Source organism: Monopterus albus, unplaced genomic scaffold, assembly GCF_001952655.1.
Source record: "Monopterus albus unplaced genomic scaffold, M_albus_1.0 scaffold106.1, whole genome shotgun sequence".
NCBI lineage: Eukaryota > Metazoa > Chordata > Actinopteri > Synbranchiformes > Synbranchidae > Monopterus > Monopterus albus.
Genome location: NW_018127986.1, coordinates 567,066 through 573,582, shown reverse-complemented (window position 1 = coordinate 573,582; position 6,517 = coordinate 567,066). Strand labels below are relative to the sequence as shown.

Here is a 6,517-nt window from a genome sequence, read left to right as displayed (position 1 = left end):
CAAAGATGTCAGGATAAGAAATGGGAGCTTGACTAGGTCAAAGGGACATCAATCACAGGGGAGCTCTGGCTGGGGCTGAAGGGTTTATAGCACCTGGAAAATCACGCACATTTTATTAAATATGCAGTGCATCTTGATAGAGATGTGTTTTGACTCCAAATGAGAGAGACAAACGGCTCTTCCTCCCTGCTGCCCTTTCCTCCTGGCACCATGCATCAGTGTGACTCTGACATCAGACTTCGGAGCAACGACATTGTGCCCCAGTGTACAACCAACAGCAGCTACATACTTTTTTTAAACATGGGTTGAGAAACTGAAAAAAAACTAAACAAAATGAAAATGTTCATCACAATTTCCTAATCTACTCCCTCCCCCAAAAAAGTAAAAATCATTATCCAAACTGTTGTAGATCAATTTTCTGCATAATAATTTAATCTCTACTCTCACATATGCACAGCAGCTCACTACACACCTGCAGCGTCTGACAAAGTAAAAGCTGCGGCAGAATCTACATGAACCTGCACTTCACTGCCAGAAATCACACACACACACACACACACACACACACCTTCAGAGCAGAGCCCACCTACCTCCACACACCTGTCTCCAGTTTGGCCTATACAGTATGACCCAAGACCTGAGGTGACAAATAGCTACTGCTCTTTGCAAAGAGGTGACTGTGGTTACTGGAAACCTACACTGGCTCCAGCAGACTGGAAAGCCCATCTGACTGAGTCTCCAAAAGCACACAAACGTCAACAACCCTCCTGCTGCTCCAGCCTCCCTCAGCTATGTCCCTCACAGTGTCACTTTCTTTGAATCCAGCTTTATTTCATTAGTCTCTCGCTTCCTCCCTCTCTTTACATCATCTGTTGTCTTCCCGCTCTTACTCCCAGCATGCCTCTACCCTAGCCAGTGGCCATTTATTCAGCTGCTGTGTTGACATCTCTGGTTCAGCGGGGCCTGCGCGTTGCAAGGTCACTAATTGCTTTATTTTTCTCTTCATTTTCATGGCGCATGGCACTGCCAAATGGAGGATATTCAACCAGAATTCATCTTTACAGTCTTAGCACAACCCAGAATGTAGTCAGATTACAGGTCATTCTCTATCTGAAGCAGCATTGTTAAACACTTAAGTACAATGTATAATCAAAAACAGGTAAAAAAAAAAAAAAAAACATTTTCTGTGACCATTTTATTTCCTTTTATTCAAGAAAATAAACCTCTGTGCGGCATTTCATACTAAGGGAGCTGACACTGTACCTGTAAATGACACTGCCGTTGTGAAAACGGCCACCATTCCATTGTTTATTTTCCTTTTCTGTCCTGCTCAGACGGGTTTTGCCCAGTTGACCATGTCTGACAAAAACATCAAAACAGCAGAAATGAGCTCGCACTAGCTAATGTGGTGTCCCATGATTTAAACAAAAATAAAACTGTGAGCCAGATCACCTTTGCTCTTAGGACAGAAATCACAGATATGTAAATCAGTCTACTATAAAATAATGTTATGTTCCCAGGTAATATTACTGTGAAATCAGAACTATTAAGTACATCTTGGCAGTAAATCTCTATAGCAGCTATCTGGGAGGAAGCCAGATAAACAGACTTACAAGGCAGCAGCAGTCCCTGTGGGACTCCTGACAAGGCAAGAGCCCCCATCTGCTTTAATCTGTCTTCTCTCCATTCACAGACGGCTCACAGTGGAACGCAGCTTTTTATTTTACTTAAAATATCTTTCCTAGTTCTCTGCCCTTGACCTGCTCACGGTGGATCGCCAGAATCATTTGACTGAGTGACCACTAACAGGCAGACAACTTTGATGGGTAGCTTGCTCAGTCTTAAGGAAGAAGGCAGAAGGCATGGATTATTCACACAGTGGGAGGGATATTAACATCAGACCTCTATCAAGTAGTCACAGGTTTTCTCAGACCTCGAGGCTGTTTTCTGTCCTGACGTGTCTCTGCCAACAGATGGTGCTAGTGTACAGTGAACACTGTACAGAGACTGATGTAGGGTTCAGGGATATGTGACAGATCAAAAGACTCCCACTCACCTTTATCAAGAGGGGGCACGAAAACAAGTTGATGTAAAGTAGAGCGGCAGTGGGAGGGTTACAGTGGTTTAAAAAAAGGGCATGGTTAAAGGAGCGAGAGCTGCAAATAGGGATGGAAAAGAACTTTATTCTGTGGTTCCTGAGGGAACTCATTTAAGCTGCAGATAGACATGTCTGTGTGAGAAGACAGATTTGATCTCTTAGTCTCATTTGTCAGAAATTTTAGCTTTCAGTGGCCCTTATTTTAAAAGGACCTGTCTCCAGTCTGAGTAATAATCCCTGACACCTTTTCCTACCATACTAGTAATAGCAATAATAATGATACTGATAATTATCAAAGCATTCAGCTCCTGTCCACTACTGATTTATTTTCTATGGTTATATTTATTGCTGCCTATAGAAACAAACACGCAAACAAACAAATCAATACAGACTGACAATATCTGTATGAAATGAATGAGACTATGGGAACCTGAGTGACACAGGCATTAGATGCGTCTCTGTGGACGCTACTCAATAGCAGGACTTTATCAGAATTGCATGCACGTGCACAGATTTTTGAAAGCAGTTGTCAAGGCAACAACTAAGGCTGAGAGAAAAAAAAAAAGCAGCGTTCATATACCAGTCAAAGATGTAGATGTTTGTGGAAAAATCACAGGCCTACATTTACACACAGCCCAAAGCAATTAGTGCATTCAGGATAAACACTGAACTTTAATGACTGTTTGCTAGCTACAGTCCCAGCCTCCCTGACAGCATGGTGATTTCACTCTCACGCAGGGACATGTGCTAATTCCACAAGTCATGGGCCCACACGGAGAACAATTAGGTCATGATCAGATATTAACTGATGAAAAATATTCAAATCTGCTTTTAACCAGATTTCAATAATAGAGCCACGAAGTATACAGATGATTGTTGTTGAGCTATAAATGATCCATGTGCTTATGATATTAGCATCTTGGACAGTGATGTCCTAGTGTTTAGACTTATGCCAAGCACAGTATTTTATCCATTTATCCTATTCATTGCAGGCTGAGACAGAGCTGAAAGCCTCCAAAGGGACCGCTCTGTTTTAAAGAGTCAATGCTCAGTTGCACTGTTATGAGCTCCCCCTGTCCTCTGACCCTAACCCCACCTCACTCATTTCTGACATAAATCAAAACAGCCTCTGGATAATGAGGGGCTGCTTTGTCACAGGAAAGAGCTGGTGGATTAGAAGCAATTACCAGCCTGAGTTCTGGAGGCTCATCCTGAGCATCAGCTGTCTGTATGATGCAGGTAAAGGACAGCGCGCGCACGCACACACACACACACACACACACACACACACACACATTTCCCGTCAGAGCAAAGCAATGAGCAAGATTAAGGATAAAGATATGAAGACATGCATGCCAGCCTCGGGATTCTCCAGCAGAAACTGGCTTCTAATTATGTAATAATGAGCTACTCTCTCTTAGTCTGTGTCTGTATTTAAGTGGCTCAACCAATAAACATCAATGCACACAAACAGACTGGGTATATGCATCTCTACATGTGCGTGAGTGTGCACATACCTGTACAGTAGCCAAAAGACCACATGGTGCAGAGTGTGTATATAGGAGCTGCAGTGCAGCAGCATGAGCTCATCACTCTTGTCCCCCTCCTCCTTCCCTGCCCCCTCCAATCCACCCCTCCTCGCACTCGCCATTACATAAGTTAATGCAGCACATATCCTCATTATTCTCTAGGCAGGCGACATGAGGAGATGCAAAGGAATATGGCATCAGAAACAGAATAATATTGAAACCAGCCACAGAAAGAGACAGTGCCTGTGTTTCACAGTCACCCACTGATCACAGAGAGCAGAGCAGAGGCAGCAGCACATTCTTTGGCCTTGGCCTGAATCATACATATAATGCGCACAAAAAGAAAGATTAAGAGACATTACAGAAACGTGATAACTCTTCCTAACAAATGGCTTTATTTTTACCGTGTGCGGTATAACCCAAAGAACATGAAGAACGCTCTCTAGAGGCTTGCATTCTTTAGCATTAGAGTGAACAAACTGCCTCCCTTGGATGATTAGCATTTCTGAAGCTGCACAGCTTAACACAAGCAGTGTAGATTCTGCAGCAGAGGCACTGTCCCCAAATATATTCTCTCATAATGTTGCAACCCTGCATCAATAGGAGGTGATGAGACAGTAAGAAAGGTCATTTTTACTCCTCCCAGCAATAGCCACGTTGTTACAGAAGCCTATTATTCCTCAAAGGTAATGTAAAAAAAGGGAATAAAAGTATCATCTCCCACAATGCTGAAGAATCCCTCTGGGTCATCCACAAGTAGTAAATTATTCATTGGTGTGTGGACACTCACTACAACTTAAGCATAGGTCAGAAACAAGTCTGTGGATAATAAAGTGCTTGAGATGTCAGGCAAATCTCACAGCACAAAGACGTATCAAGAATAAATAAATAAAAATACACCCATAATTATGCATTTCTTTGTGAGAGCCAGCCCATGGAAATAGCCTGAACTGAGCCTTGTTGCAGTAACTACAAATTTGAATTCACAAACACGTGAGAGGAAATATGCTGACTAAACTATGAACACATACATTTGGGTTCAGCACTAGTTTGTGTGACCTTGGTCCACTTCTATAAAAATACTCTAATTACAAAATAAACATTACTTTGAATTTTAATCTCTTAAGCAGCAATTCTAGAAGTCAGAAAACCAGCTGACTTTTCTGTTACGGCAGCTGAACTGCAACTCAAGAATGACCAGAACAGAACAGCCTCTTCATAGCTCCATCATCCTGACATTTCTGACCAGAATACATCTTCCATCCTAGACATGTCTAAGCTTTTCCACCCTGGATAGTATTTTTTAACTCACCACAGTGGAACTGCAAGCTCGCTTTGGCAGGTTGCTACTTTTCCATTACAAGCAGTTCCTCTCAACTTCCCCCAAAAAAGACCTTACTTGTCTTATAGCCAGCGTACCAAAGCAGGGGACCAACAAAAGGGTCAATGCTTGTTCTTATTTGTTCTACAAGCAGCAGTGGTGGGTCACCTACTCTCCAGCTCCAGCTCAGGCTAACATCGGTCTGTGCTAGATGAGACAGAGATTCTTCCTGCACCTCCTGGATATCTGCTATGAGATTAGAAGGTAACAATGGCACGCTCCTGATCCGCACACATTAAATAAGTAATGCTCTTATTGTTGCCCTCTGACAGAACCAGAGTCAGATCAAATGTACCCTGGTGTCTTTGGTGTCACCGCTACAGGAATCCTGTCATAGTCAGACATGCATGCACTGCCTTGTCACTTGAATTTCTCAGACAGCAGGTTTAGCAGTAACCCATTCAAGATTTCATTTGTTTGTTTTCTATCCCCATGGAAGTGGTAAGAGACTGGGATATAAAAGAACAGACAAAGGCATCTAAATAAGGAGGAGCTCAGTTGTTAATGGTTCAAAGATGTTACGACTGATATCCCTGTTGATTTTTTAGCTGTAAAATATCTCAGTGAAATTAGAGAAATCCTTATCAAAACCTGACCTGAATGAACAGATGCCATCTCCAACAGATGACAATCCACAATTAAATGCAATTTCTGTCAGTGTTATTATAACAATAATTATATCAGCTATCATTTACAGTATATTAACTAAATCACCCAAGAATGGTGACTCATGTTACAGTGAGGTACTGTATACAGATGTCATATTCAGTATCATGCTTGTCTGTTGACTGCTGATGTTTGTTTTCAATAAAAAAAAAAAAATTGTCTGATTTATCAAATTTTCAAACTCAAATATGTGCAACGATACAGGCCTAATACATCCATCTATTATCTATACTGCTCATTCCTAAACAGGGTCACAGGGGGGCTGGTGCCAGCCCCAGCTGACACTGGGCGAGAGGCGTGGTCCACCCTGGACAGGCCACTAGTCTATCATGGGGCTGACACATAGACACACACTCCTACAGGCAATTTAGAGTCGCCAGTCAAACTAAGCTGCATGTCTTTTGACTGGGGAAGCGGGAGCATCCGGAGAACCCCCCCGCTCGAACCTGGAACCTTCCTGCTGTGAGGGAACAGTGCTAACCACTGCGCTGCTGTGCCGCCCGGCCTAAAACATGTTTAAGTAAAAATATTGTATGTTCAATGGTATACACATACTGTGTGTTTTCTTTACCCACCAGTAAGAAAAAAGGTAATCCAGGAAAGAACAACCGCGCACACACACAGAACAAAAAGAAAGATTACATAAAGGTCGAGGTTATATGTACAGTATGTATGGACAAATCAACACTGAGTTACAGAAGTGTTAGAAAAGAGGAGTACATTTCTTTGCAGACTAAAAAGACAATGATTTGCACCATCACTATGGATTTCTATGGAACAATACAAGCAAGACAGAAGATCTTCTTCTACATAGTTGTCATCTTTGTGCTGGGTTTTGCGTTC

The 6,517-nt window shown here is 42.3% G+C and overlaps 1 protein-coding gene across 6 annotated transcripts in view; it reads right to left on the bottom strand.

Annotated features, from left to right (window-relative positions):
* LOC109966070 (IQ motif and SEC7 domain-containing protein 1-like) overlaps positions 1-6,517 on the bottom strand; it is an 86,552-nt gene that overhangs the window by 31,608 nt on the left and 48,427 nt on the right. The gene's annotated exons all lie outside the window — the stretch shown is intronic.